Source organism: Orycteropus afer, unplaced genomic scaffold (assembly GCF_000298275.1).
Source record: "Orycteropus afer afer isolate SDZICR_OR568_19922 unplaced genomic scaffold, OryAfe1.0 scaffold00138, whole genome shotgun sequence".
Classification (NCBI taxonomy): Eukaryota; Metazoa; Chordata; class Mammalia; order Tubulidentata; family Orycteropodidae; genus Orycteropus; species Orycteropus afer.
The window spans coordinates 7,978,911-7,994,023 of record NW_006921725.1 but is presented as its reverse complement, the minus strand read 5'-3'; the positions used below and the strand labels follow the sequence as shown (position 1 = coordinate 7,994,023).

General features: G+C 37.9%; 1 non-coding gene across 1 annotated transcript; it reads right to left on the bottom strand.

The window, feature by feature from the left end:
• Positions 1-14,470: 14,470 nt before the first annotated feature.
• Positions 14,471-14,577, bottom strand: LOC122150427. The gene has a single exon (XR_006163658.1). It is a non-coding gene; the product is annotated as a U6 spliceosomal RNA (small nuclear RNA).
• Positions 14,578-15,113: the final 536 nt, after the last annotated feature.

The window sequence follows — 15,113 nt, the reverse complement described above, 5'->3', positions numbered from 1 at the left end:
GGCTGGCGGTTCAAACCCACCAGCCACTCCTCGGGAGAATGTTTGGGCAATCTACTTCTGTACTGATACCACTTCGGAAACCCAAGGAGGGGTGGCTATGAGTCCAGTCTCACTCCAAGGCACATAACAACATAACAAAAAATCACTGCAGAAGTAGACTTCCCAATCTTCCTTCCAAGGACTATACCCAACAGGAAAAAAAAAAAAAAAAATTCCATGAGAAACCTCCAAGATCTAGATTCCCATAAGAATATCTCTAGGTTATTCCTAAGGCTATTTCATATAGCTGTAGGATTGACAGCCACACTTATGATTTCAGGTTATTATTGTGTATCTCCCCACTCAAAACCACTTTTCTTTTTTACTGAAACAGAGATTAACATTTTGGCATTGGAAAATAAGGTCATGTCTTTAGGAATTCTCTGGGAGGTACAAAATATTAATCCATCAACATCCAATAATGCCTTTTGGTAAATTAGCATATCAGAGCAGCCTCTTGCCATGAAGCAAAAAGAATGGGAGGAAAATGCTGGTACATTTCAGCATAAAGGAAAGAGAAGGGAGGATGTGCAGATATGTGGATATACATTCATTTTCTATGTAAAATAATTGAATGAATGAATGGATGAATGAGATGGAATGGAAAATAAAGAGAGTGGAAAGGCACATAAGTCCTACATGAGAGCTGGAGCTCACCTGGGCACTTGGAGAACACTGGGTGCTTGGATACAAGAGCCAGAGTGCAACATATCACTTTATAATCAGGACAAAAAAAAGAAAAGAAAAGAGAGTAAAGGTCTTTACCAACTTTCATTCTTACCCAGGGCCAGCCTCACCTAATTCTGTTTCCAAAACTGACATTAATGCAGTGATCAGTGGGACTGAAGCCATTATGAAATTATTTAAAGGAATGTGGATTAAAATATATTTATAAAATTATCTGATTTGCTAGGCGAGTTTTGTTTTCTCAGATCTTTTCTATGTTTGCATGTGTGACATTTTAAATGACTTTGGAAATAATCTCTAATTCCATCTATTCAACTATTTTCATTTCCTTAGCACAGCCTTCTGAAATCCTTGCATCATATTGAGATTGATTGGGCTGCCCTGATGAAACCTGCTAAGATTTCCATAATGGAGAATCAGTCAGGGTGATGTGGCCAACATTGCCACTGTGCCTTTCGAGGTTGGCTTCACATTTATTAGCTTTTTGGGTCCAAGATACAAAATATCTCTGCTTCTCTGTGTAATAAGTAAACTCAAGGCTTTATTGTGGATTCCAGCTCTTTCTGCCAGCTTCTTTGTTCCATTTTTAAATCTCACTCAAAAGCCTTTGCCCCCACTTCTTATTTTTCTTGTATCTTTATTTATTTTTTTTTCTTTTTTCCACTTATGCATGCAAATTATCTAAAGGTATTCTTTGCATGCTGTCTAGCAGCTGAGAATAAGGTTGAATTATATGGCATTTTTAAAGCCATTTTGAATGTTAATAGCTCTTGTTGGCTTTCATTGTGGCTCTGCACACTCATCAGAGGAACCTCCTGGTGCCATACCCCCACATCACTGTGGTAGTTCATATTTAGGAGCAATAGTCAAACTCAAACTCTGGGCTCTCCTGTCGAGAATCAAGTTTGCGGCTCTGTGGTTGTCTACTTGGATTGACCACTATAATTACCACATGCTATGTAGCACAGCTCTGATAGCATAGTGCCTAAGACATTTGACTGCTACCCAGAAGGCTGGTGGTTCAAACCCACCAGCTACTCCTCAGAAGGACGGTTGGGCAATCTATCTCCATAGTGATACCTCCTTGGAAACCCAAGGAGGGGTCACTATGAGTCAGGCCCAACTCGATGGAACATAACAACAACAGCATGCAACACACTATTCTCTCACATTTATATGTCCTAAAATAAACCTTTACATTATTTTATATTTTTTAGATATCAACATTTATTAGCACACTGTCAGTGAATCATTCATTGTAATGCCTGCCCACCATTCACAGTCTAGTGATAAAAGATATTTATTGTTCACTAATTTAAAGACATCATGAAAATGAACATTAAATGAAACTCCCGTGTCTGCCAGTCAACTGAAAAAAAACGTCATTCCTCTTCAGAGGGGGAAAAGAAAAGCAGTGATATAATTTGTCACCAGATCAGTGTTCTACTGCAATTTGCTGGAGTGAAAATTTCTGAAAGCCTGCCCAGTGGGAAGGCTCAGCTCAGAAAAGCAAAACTTCACTAACAGCCTCAGAAACGCACAGACATGCTTACATTTTCTCTCGTTTCACTGATAGCTTCTTCAGACTCTCGGGTTGGTACAGCAGATCTATGAAGATTTGTTATATCTTTAAAAAAGATACTCATTTGCTTTTTATTTCCAACAACAGAAGCTCAGTTTAAGCCAGTGAAGTTGATGCCAGGAGTTCTATTTGGATAAAAATCTGGAACAGCCTATCTTAAGTCTAATTTTCACTTAATCCAGAATTGAAAACCTTTGTTTCCATTCAAAACTTAACTTCTGAGAACGTCTACTATAGGCATGCTATAGTTTAATTAAAGGCTTTGTGGAGAATACAGGTTATAACATATGTGAGTCCCTTTCTAGAATTGAGCAAAAATCTTTCCCAGCTGAAAAGATGATGTAGCATATTGTGTATTCCTATGAACCAGTTCACCACAGCAGTTCTCTGGCTTTTTGGAAACAAAATACCTTGTTCACCAACCCTGTTACCTGAGGCAAGGAGAAAAAAGCTAGTTTCAGCTAGGTGATGGGATTCAGGTGTCTGTGAACTAGCAGAGCTCAACGGAGCAAAGAGGCATTGATAAAATTCCACTTTTTATAAAGGGAATCTCAAGCTGTGAGAACCATTTATTATTTTATTACAAAAGCTTATCAAGTTCCAGAACTTTCAGTACCTTCAAATGGAAAATGCAACCATTATAGCATGGGTTTAGTGAATTGTATATTTAAAAAAATAATAATGGGCTAGACACATTCCACACACAACATTCGAAGAGATCAAGTACTCAGGAGTGAATATTGTTGTTATTAGGTGTCGACCTTACTCATAGCAACCCTCTGTACAACAGGACAAAATACTGCCCAGTTGTGCACCATCCTCACAATCCTTACTATATTTGAGGCCATCATTACAGCCACTGTGTCAATACGTCTTGTTGAGGGACTTCCCCTTTTTTGCTGACCCTCTGCTTTACCTACCATAATATCCTTCTCCAGGAAATGGTTCCTTCTGATCACATGACCAAAGTAGGTGAGATGAAGTCTGGCCATTCTCACTTCCAAGGAGGATTATGGCTGCACTTCTTCCAGGACAGATTTGTTTATTCTTCTGGTAGTCCATGGTATTTTCAGTTTTCTTCACCAAGACTATAATTTAAAGGCATCAACTTTACCTCGGTCTTCCTTATTCATTGTCCAACTTTCACATACATATGAGGCAATGAAAATACCATGGCTTGGGTAAGGCACACGTTAGTCTTCAAAGTGACATCTTTGTTTCTTAACAATTTAAAGAGGTCTTTTGCAGTAGATTTCCCCAGTGTCATATGATGTCTGATTTCTTGAGTACTGCTTTCATGGGTATTGATTGTAGATCCAGGTAAAATGAAATCCCTGACAACTTCCATCTTTTTCAATTTATCATGATGTTGCTTATTGGTCCCATTGTGAGGATTTTTGCTTTCTTTATGTTGAGGTATAATCCATACTGAAGACTGCAATCTTTGATCTTCATCAGTAAGTGCTTCAAGTCATCTTCACTTTCAGCAAGCAAAGTTGTGTCATCTGCATATCACGGGTTGTTAATGAGTGTTCCTCCAACCCTGATGCCCATACTTCTTCATACAGCCCAGCTTCTCGGATTATTTGCTCAGCATACAGATTGAATAAGTATGGTAAAAGGATACAACCCTGACACACACCCTTCATAATAATAAACCATGCAACATCCCCTTGTTCTGTATGAACAGCCTCTTGATCTATGTACAGGTTCTTCATAAGCACAATTAAGTGTTCTGGAATTCCCATTTTTTGCAATGTTATCCATAATTTGTTTTGATCCACATAGTTTTTGCATAGTCAACAAAACACAGGTAAAGATCCATCTGACATCAGCAATAATATACCTCATTCAACATCTTCTTTTGAATTCAGATTGCATTTCTGGAAGTCCCCTGTTAATATGATGCTGCAACCATTTTTTAATTACCTTCAGCAAGATTTTTACTTACACATGATATTAATAATATTGTTCGATAATTTCCACATTCTGTTGGGGACCACCTTTCTTTGGAATGGGCACAAATATGGATCTCTTCCAGTCAGTTCCCCAGGGAGCTGTCTTCCAAATTTCTTGGCACAGGCAAGTAATCACCTCCAGCACTGCATCCATTTGTTGAAACATACCAGTGGGTATTCCATCAATTCCTGAAGCCTTGTTTTTCACCAATTCCTTCAGTGCAGTTTCAACTTTTTCCTTTAATATCAATGATTGTTGATCATATGCTACCTCCTGAAACAGCTGAACATTTATCATTTCTTTTTTTTTACAGTGACTCTATGCATTCCTTCCATCTTCTTTTGATGCTTCCTGCATCACCAATATTTTGTCCATAGAATTCTTAAATATTACAAGTCAACACTTGAATTTTTTCTTCAGTTGAGAATTGCCAAGTGTGTTCTTACCTTCTGGTTTTCTAACTCCAGGTCTTTTCACATTGTATTATAATACTTTGCTTTGTCTTCTCAAGATGCTCTTTGAAATCTTCGGTTCATCTCCTTTATCTCATCATTTCTCCCATTCACTTTAGCTAATCTCCATCCAAGAGTACTTTCAGAGTCTCTTATGATATTCATTTTGGTCTTTTCTTCCTTTCCTGTCTTTTTAATGACTGTTTGCTTTCTTCATGTATGATGTTCTTGATGTTATCCCACAGCTTGTCTGATTTTCAGTCACTAGTGTTCAATGCATCAAATCTTTTCTTCAGGTGATCTCTAAATTTATGATGGGATATAATCAAGGTCATATTTTAGCTGTCATGGATTTGTTTTTATTTTCTTCGCTTCAACCTGAAGTTGCATATGAGCAATTGAGGTCTGTTCCACAGTCAGCTCCTGGCCTTGTTTTGGCTGAAGATATTGAGCTTCTCCATTGCTTCTTGCCACAGATGTAGTCCATCTGATTCCTATGTATTCTATCTAATTAGGCCCATGTGTATAGTTGTCATTTATGTTGTTGAAAAAAGGGTATTTTCAATGAATAAATCATTGGTCTTACAAAATTCTATCATGCAATCTCAGTGTCATTTCTATCAACAAGGTCATATTTTCCAACTACCAATGAATGATTCTTCCTTGTTTCCAAATTTTGCAGTCTCATCACCAGAAATAATCAATACAGCTTGATTGCATGTTTAGTCAATTTCAGACTGCAGAAGTTGACAAAAGTCTTCAATTCCTTCATCTTTGGCTTCAGTTGTTGGTGCATAAATTTGAATAATAGTAATATTAACTGGTCTTCCTTATAGGTTTGTGGATATCATCCTGTCACTGACAGCATTGTACTTCAGGATAGATCTTGAAACATTTTTTTGTGATAATGAATGTGATGTCATTCCTCTTCAAACTGTCATTCCCAACATAGTAGATCATATGAGTATCTGGTTCAAAATGGCCCATACTAGTCCATTTCAGCTCACTAATGCCTAGGATTTCAATCTTTATGTGTTCTATTTCATTTTTTACAACTTCCACTTTTCCTAGATGCACATTTTGTACATTGCACATTTCTGATTATAAAAGAATGCTTGCAGCTATTTCCTCTCATTTTGATTCATGCCCCACCAGCAAATGGAGGTCCCGAAAGCTTTACTCCATCCATGTCATTGAAGTCGACTTTACTTTGAGCAGGCAGCTCTTTCCCAGTCATATTTTGAGTGCCTTCTGATCTGAAGTGCTCATCTTCTGGCACTATATCAGACAATGTTTTAGGGCTATTCATCACATTTTCCAGTAATATATCAGACAGTGTTTCATTGTTATTCATAAGATTTTCACTGGCCAATTCTTTGGGAAGTGGATGGCCCCTTCCTTCTTCCCAGTTTGTCTTGGTCTGCAAGCTGTGCTGAAATCTGTCCACCATGGGTGATGACCTGCTGGTATTTGAAATACTGGGGACATAGCCTCCACCCTCACAGCAACATGCAAGCCACCACTACAACAAACTGGCAGACAAGTGGTGGCAGGAACATATAGAACAGATCAAAATGAAGGTTCTCCTTTGTAATTGTAATAATCCTTGATCCTATAGCAAGGCTATACCATCAAAATTTCCATAATTATGGCAATTAGAGTATGGAAGAAATTTCCAGAATATCTCTTGAACTACTTAAAGTCAGTGACTGTTACACTTCTAGATTTAAAAGGAGGAAACGTAGGATGTGCTTAATAAACTACATTTGTTATTAAGACCACTCTAAAACATCAAGTAAGAGAAATATTCAGCCTTGATTAATTGTTGAAATTATTTAAAACCCAGTGATGTTTTAATGGGAGGCCTTAGCCCACTCAGCCTTAAGCTATAAGCAATGGATTCTTCTTCATTGCTCCAAGCTTTACACTGAACGAGATTCATTTAACTTATGCATACAGTCATTTTTATGATTTATTAAATTATAAAGGAAATGAATATTAATTTCTGTAATTTTAACAAAGGAACAAGGTAATTTCCTTGTGCTAAGGTAAGATAAAAAATTATACATCATCTCATAAAAAAAGTGAAAAAGTTATTAATAATAATTCTTAAATTATTGCCTAGGTAATTAATAAATGTAGTGAAAACATTTCACCTTCTAGCAACTGATAAAAATAACCAGCAATATAATACAAATTGATAAAAATATCCAAATGTCACTACTACATAATGTGGAAAGAACTTATAGTTTCTGTGTTGTTCTCAACCACACCTGCATACACAGATGGTAAATTGCCACCAGGAGCTTGGATTGAGAAAAGGGAAAAAGAAAAACCATCTTTTTAAACTACCTACTTAAATGTTTTAGAACATAACAAACCATTTATATGGGGGCGGGGGAGGGAAGCTTTCTCTTTTTTTAGTAAAGTTTATTTTTCTCACTATAAAAGTAATGCACACTCATAATAGAAATTTTTTACTTTCAGAAAGAGAACAAACAAACAATATCTCCCTCAAGTATACAATTTAACTAAATAATAGGGTATTTCTTCCTTATTGGTAGAGTATAATTTTTTAAATCTTTCTTATCATGTATAAATAATTAATCAATATTAGGAAATGTTCAAAAGTGATTGGTAATCACCAAAGATTTCTGAGGCTACATGACAAAATAATCTAAAACCTAGAGGAACTTTTATATCAAAGCTATAGAAATAGGTAACACTGTTTAAGGCAACAGAAAACTTATGAAAGAGAGAGAATGTGAAAGCAATTCCAAATAGGAATTCTGAACACATTTTGAGCAACATAAGTTTAACAGAAATGTGTGCATAACTTTTCCATGACATGCTGAGCCATCAATGTGGCTTTATTTCCCAGGGAAACTAGCCAGCCCTGGCAGATTGATTGCATTAGACCCCTTCCATTGTGAAAGGGTTATTAATTTGTCCTGACTGAATTTCTATCTGGTCAGGCTATAGATGCATGTTTTCTGCCCACAACACTTCTGCCAGTACCAACAACATGGACTTGGAGCATGTCTTATTCCCTATCGTATTATCCCACCTGCTTCTGCTTCTGACAAGAAAACACAATCCTCAGCAAAAGTAATAAGAAAATGAGCTCACATCCTCAGGATTCATTGGTCTTGTCTCTAACTTTTCTGACAAGGGAATACATTCCTCGGCAAAAGAAGTAAAGAAATAGCTCACATCCACAGGATTCATTCCTTTCACCCTGACAACCCAATCATCTGGTCTGAGAGAACAGTGGAATGGCCCATGAAAGACTCAGTTGCAGTACATGGTGGGTTACCTTGTGGGCTATGTTCTGTTGCTGGTTGGTTTCCTTGGGAAGCTGACTCTGACATAGAGATTCACATAAATGAGGTCTTGGAAACAACACTTGTGGAAGAAATGGAAAGAAGCAGAATTGAATAAAGGGACAAGTTGAACTGCAACACAGGCTCATCAGAAGTCTCAGCTTACTCTGGGAAATCCTGAAGATAAGATGGTCCTTCAGCATTGTCTAGAGTTGGGGCAAGAGGGCTAGGACATTATGTTCCCCTCTTAATTGATCATTGAATGAGAGATGTGACCTTGGAAGAGGTAGATCTCTTCAGCTGAGGCAGTTCCTGGAAATGGCTGAAATCCTAGGGATCTCTACCAGTAGAGTTCCCAGAAATTAGGGGAATGCATCTGGGCAATGCATTATAATGCCAACCATACTACTGCCCTACAAAGTACAGTATATGCAATGAACCATCAATGAACAGATGGTTTCTGGGAACTTAATGGTGGAATGACCTTCTAATGACCTACTTGTAAGATGTTTGCTTCTCATTCCCTGTAGTTTGAGTTCTGCTGTTTCAGTTGTCTTGGTTCCTAAGAAACGAATGTTTCAATCAGGAGACACAACAAGGATTCCTTTTTATTAGAGGCTGAGACTGCTCACTGGCCACTTTTGATTATTCATACCACTGAGTTGGCAAAAAAAGAGTTATTGTATTGTTGGGGAGTTCTAGTGGCCCAGTGCTTAAGCACTCAGCTGCTAACCAAAAGGTCAGTGTTTGAACTCATCAGGCTCTCAGTGGGAGAAATGTGGCAGTCTATTTCTGTAAATATTACAGCCTTTGAAACCCTAGGGGGTAGTTCTAGTCTGTCCTATAATGTTGGTATAAGTTGGAATCTACTAGACAGCAATGGATTTGGTTTGAGTTTTTTGTTGTTGTTTTTGGCATTGGTGGGGTAATTGATTATGATTATTAAGGAGAAATTGTGTTGCTTTTAAACAGGAGAGAGAAAAAGTACATTTGGAATCCAAAGAGTAAAATTAAAAGTCTAGTGAGTAAAAGTTAATGAGAAAACAAAACCAAACTCACTGCCATCGAGTCGGATCCAACTCAAAGCCAACCCTCTTTGGGTTTCTGAGGTGGTATCACTATGGAAGTAGATTGCCCAACCTTCCTTCCAAGGAGTGACTAGTGGGTTGGAACTGCCACTCTTCTGGTTAGCAGTCAAATGCCTTAGGCACTACGCCACCAGAGTGCCAAGACAAGAAGGCCTACCAATGGTGCTAGCTTTTAGGAATGAAGATTTTGAGTTACTCTACAAGGTAAAGAATTCCAACCAGTTGAGGAGGGAAATATAACATGGAATGAGTACTGCAAGAAAGAACAGCTCTAGACACAAGGAGTGAAAAGGCTATACCTATTTTCTTTCTTGTTTTCTGACTATATTTATAAATATTTTTCCCTTTCCCTCTTTATGCCTAATATTGTTAGATGTGATAACAGCATTTAGGCTTATAATTCAGTGTTTAAGTTACAAAATACCAAATAAGGATTATAACTAACCTAGGAAAGCAATAAATTTAGCCCAGAGAGGAATACAGCCAGAATGTAGGTGCCGTACATAACATATGAAAAAGCAATCCTATATATCACAAGGCCATCCTGTCAACCATGATTCTCACAGAAGTGTGAAAATTTAGATTACCTATATGTGTCAGTCTATATTGAACTCATACAACTTAATGCATTGCCAATTTCTGTCCACAGAGTCCAAAGACAGAGGGATTGTGACAGATCAGTGAAAACTTCTGAGACTTGGTAACCAGAGGGCTAACAAAAACAACAATCCTGATAAATCCACTGGCACCGTCGAGGCTCCACTGGCATTTGCACCTAGAAACATCTTCAGCCCGTCTTTTACAATTGTATACCCTAGAGCTTGTGTTTCATACTTCGCAATGTAGATCCTTGAAGAATTTATTTCTAATACAGGCCAATTTTGTCTCAGTTAAAAATTCAATTCAGGGATATTTTTCTCCCATCTTTTTTTTTTTTTTTTTTTTTCACTTAAGAGAAATTTATTCTCAGTGGCAGCTTCTGCATTTCCAACTTCCCCAGAGACCGTAACATAATGAAAATCATCCCATTCTCTGAAGTCACTAAACGAGAGAGCCACTTTCTTCAAGGAAAGACAGGCACTTCTATAGGCTTTTCAGCTTTTATCTGTAGTCTTCCTAATTGCTAACACTACCTTCTCAGATGAAACTTTATATCTGATAACTATCAAATATTAACATACTGGTAGAAGACACAGTGCATCTTCAATGATACACTGACATCACTTTCCTATTTATCAATTGCATAAGAGTTAATTCAAATTAAGGAAACATTTGTTTCACATAAAGAAATAGATTGAATACTGTATTTTACCATATTAGTGAGTTTAATGGAATTGGAAGTTTATTTTATTGATGAAATGTGATTTCATTATTGGAAGTGCATCTTTTCAAGGCACTAGTATTTGCATAGTCAAAGAAATGTATATTCTAACAACTGTTAACCTATCTTGCTTACTATCTTAGGCTGGATTCTCTAGAGAAGCAAAGCCAATGAAGCTGAGGAAAAGAGAGACATTTATCTCAGGGAAATGGTTCACACAGTTGTAGAAGCTGGCAAGGGTCAAGACCATGAATAAAACATCAAGGTGGAGGCTTCTCTTGACTCACATGTCTGCAAAGGCTGATGAATCCAAGATCACTAGGTAAAATGGCAGATTGTTGACTCAGGCTGCAAAGGCTACAAGTCCAAGATCAGCAGGCAACACAGAAGGCCACTGATTCAAGTCAAGGAACTAGAGATGATGGCAAGGCAAATGCAGGATCCAAAATGAGCAAAAAGCCGAAGACTTTTTCCAAAGCTTTTTCATGTATAATGAAAGCAGGCCACACTTGGAAGGCAACACCCCTTCAATTAATTAGCTGCTCACAGCAGATTCCACCATGGAGGTGATTATACCACATCCAGTCTCATCATGCAGAATAACTACATCACAGCTGCCAAGCCCCTCAAAATCATAGCCCAGCCAAGTTGACACACAACCTTAACTACCACACTTAACCAAAAAATATCAAAAAGGACAATCAAGTACAGAGTCTTTATCAAAATGATGAACATCACTCAGTTCTGTGTGTGTGTGTTTTCCTTTAAAAGTTCAGTGTTTCTTTCCTGACAGTCAAAAATACAACTTAATAAACAGAGAACAACACCAATAGGATGAGATTATATGCATCACAGATTAAAACACCATATTTCTGTTTTACTGCAATTCATGTTTATGATCCTATCATCTTTAAAATAACATCATATATTCAAAAAGTGAGTCAAATTGATGTGCTTTAGAACTTGGAGATGTCATGTACTTGAAAAATAAGAAAAATCACACGAACTAGAGCATATTCCAGTGACACAATGCTACACACACTGGAGGTCAATATCCTTCAGGCAGATGCTGTCATATGCTGAAACATTTTACTTGACATATGACTTATCCTTGAAGGAAATGGAAGCCATTTTGTTGTGCTTATTTTGTTGACATTTTGTGAGATATTCTAAATTGGAATCCTATTTTGTGAAGTCTTCAGAAAAGAAAACTTAATTTTCCATAGTTATTTTTTAAGGCAGAATACAGTGTGTTCTGAAATAAAACGTATTTTATTCTTCTTTTAATCACAATGTATACAAAACAAATGTGCTCAGTAATATATATCACAAAACAAATTATAGGTGTATAGTAAATATATAATAAATTCAAAGTATCTACTACTTCTTACGCCAACACCAAAATTACAATAAACCAAAACCAAACTCACTGCTGTCAAGTCAGTTCTGACTCATAGCGACCCCCTCTTGGGTTTCTGAGGTGGTAGCTCTACAAAAATAGATTGTCCAATCTTCTTCTTGAAGGGACCTCTGATAGCATAGTGCCTAAGGCACTTGACTGCTAACCAGAAGGCTGGCGGTTCAAACCCACCAGCCACTCCTCGGAAGGAAGATGGGGCAATCTACTTCCATAGTGATACTGTCTTGGAAACCCAAGGAGGGGTTGCTATGAGTTGGGTCCGACTCGATGGCACATAACAACAACAATAATCTCCTCTTGAGGAGTGGCTGATGGGTTTGAACTGCTAGCCTTCTGGTTAATAGTCAAATGCCTTAGGCACTGCTCTACCAGAGCTCCCCCAAAAAAATAGCAATAGAAATACCTAAAACAAACAACAAAAGATTGTTACCAACTTAATAGGATTCTTAGTTCTCCAGTGCTACAATAACAGAAATACCACAAGTGGATAGCTTTAACCAACAGGGATTTATTCTCTTACAGTTTAGAAGTCTGGAAGTCCCAAATTCAGAGTGCCAGCTCTAGGGGCTGGGCGAAGGCCCCTGGACCTTGGGCTTCAGCTCTGCCTCTTATTCCAGGCCCACTGGAGCTGAGGATGTCTCCTATCTCTAGCAGCTGCTGGCTTCTGAGGCTGGAAAACCCAAGGTCAGCAGGTAAAATGGCACAATCCCAAAATCAGCAGGCAACACAACAGATCACTATTTAAAGTCCAGGAACAATCCCACGATTGGCAGGCAACATGACAGGCCACTGGATGAAGACTCAGCCAAATGCAGCATCTAAGTGTGCCCCCCCCAAAAAAAAAAAAAAAAGCTAGAGATCTTTCTCAAAGCCTCTCTCTATATACTGGAAGTAGGCCACATCCTGAAGGTAACTACTTAGCTGCTCACAGCAGATTCCACCATGGGATTGATTAAAATCTCATCATGGAGAATAACTACATCCAGCTTCCCAGCCACTCAAAACCACAGCCCAGCCAAGTGTACACACAGCCTCAACTACCACAGCTTCAAAAGCAATGAGCAATGTGAATGCAAGAAACCTAGATCCAAATTTCCCTGAAACTCTTTCAGTGAACATAAATTCCCCTATTCAAAAAAGAAAAAATAAAGCCTTTTGGTAACTGAGCCTGAGGTAGTTGCCTCACAAGCTAATATTTATTATTCTTAGAACTTATCATTATCACTCCTCATTGCTTCCAGGCCCAGATCCTCTAGGTAGTCTAAGCAGAGAAGTACAAGGTCTATGCCAGGAGGAGGTAGACTGCTCTTCAAGAGTTGCAAGACCACAGCAACTTGAATTAGTAAAAGTTTGGGAAGTACACATGAAAATGAATTTTAAAGATGCTACAACAAGTTGAATAAAGTATTTGGTATTACTAGCTTGAATTTATTGTTATAGGATTCAGGATTTAATGTTAGGTGGGACCCTTGCAAGTGGCTTTTAGGTGCCATTGAATCAGTTCCAACTCATAGTGACTCTATGTACAACAGAACAAAATACTGCCCAGTCCTATGCCATTCTCACAATCATTGCTATGTTTGAGCCCTTCATTGTAGCCACTGTGTCAATACATCTCATGGAGAAACTTCTTCTTTTTCACTGACTCTCTACTTTACCCATCATGATGTTCTACCATGTTGGCTAACTGAAGTGTAGATTCAGTTATTAACCTATAGTCAATGAGTCTGAAATGCTGAAACCTCCCTCACAAACTGTAGAACATTAGTTCTCAAAATATGTTCCCCAAATTAACACCATCAGTATACATGGGAACTTGTTAGAAATGGTAATTCCTGTGCCTGATCAGACCTACGGAATCATAACTTGTGTTTTCACAAATCTTCCAGGTGATTCTGATAAACATTAAAGTTTGAGAAACACAGCAATAATAGAATCCAGGTATTCAAGGGGATGGGAAAGATAGGATAGGTATATTTTACCTGACTTCCTTGGAGATCTCAATTTTATTTCCATGGCACAGCATTCTACTCACCAAGGGTGAATAAATTGGTGAGGAAGACACCAGCATCTTCCAAAGCCTTGGAGTGGCAATTCTCTGAAGACTATAGATAATAGGGAGATATGCAATGGAACTGAGTTTCTGAGCTCAATAAGTGTCTTAATTTCCTAGGGCTCCTACAACAAAATACCACCAAGTATATTGCTTTAATGAATATAAATTTATTTTCTCATAGTTCTAGGGGCTAGTAGTCTGAATTCTGCATGTCAGTAGGACTATGTTCCCTTTCTCTCTCTCTCTCTCTCTCTCTCTCTCTCTCTCCTCTCCTCTCCAGAGGAAGACCATTCCTGTCTCTTTCAGTTTCTGGCAGTCCTAGGTGTTTCTTGACATTCCTTGGTTTATAGACACATTCTCACATATTGTCTTCCCCCTCTTTCCACTTCTGTGCTGCTCTTTTATAAGACTTCATTTGGAATGGGTTAGGATTAGGACCCAAGTTACTCTGGTATGATTTCATTAACCTAATATCTGCAAAGAAAAACTCTATTACACTATTCCCCTAAACAAGGTTACATTGACTCAGGGGTAAGACCTTCTTTTTTCTTTTAACATTTCACGAATTTACATGTCATCCTTGCTTAGGGGTCATGCTAATCTTCTCTGTATTGTTTCAATTTTAGTCTGTGTACTGCCAAAGTGAGCACAAGGAGGGGGGGGTTAGCACTTCAATACATCTTTTTGGAAAGCACAATTCAATCCATAATGACTGGATTAATAGGAATCTAAAGTGGTAGGACCAGATGGCAACACTTAACTGACAGTTATAAGGAGAGCACATTATTACAATAAATAACAGGAACAAAAGAGTAATGAATGTTTGGACCCACAGAGATCTATGGCTGTTGCTAATTTATTCCAGGGTCTCTAGGAATGACATAAGTGAGTAGTCTACTAAAGTGCTAATAAACACATATAGGTGAAAAAATTATAGTTCTGCTGAGCAAAACTCCAATTTGGATTGCCACAGAAGGTACTTAGTCTCATATATAGGTCACAGGTCTAAGCCAGCTTATTTACCCAAAGTCCCTTCATTGAGTTCTTTGATGAAGAAATCTAAACACAAACACAGGTACATATTTTGAATGTTTCCTCAAACTTCCCCTGGAGGAACCTGCAGCTATTTACGAGAGTGACTGCACTGGTAAGGGAAAATACTGAGATCTTAGGTTTAATAGATATT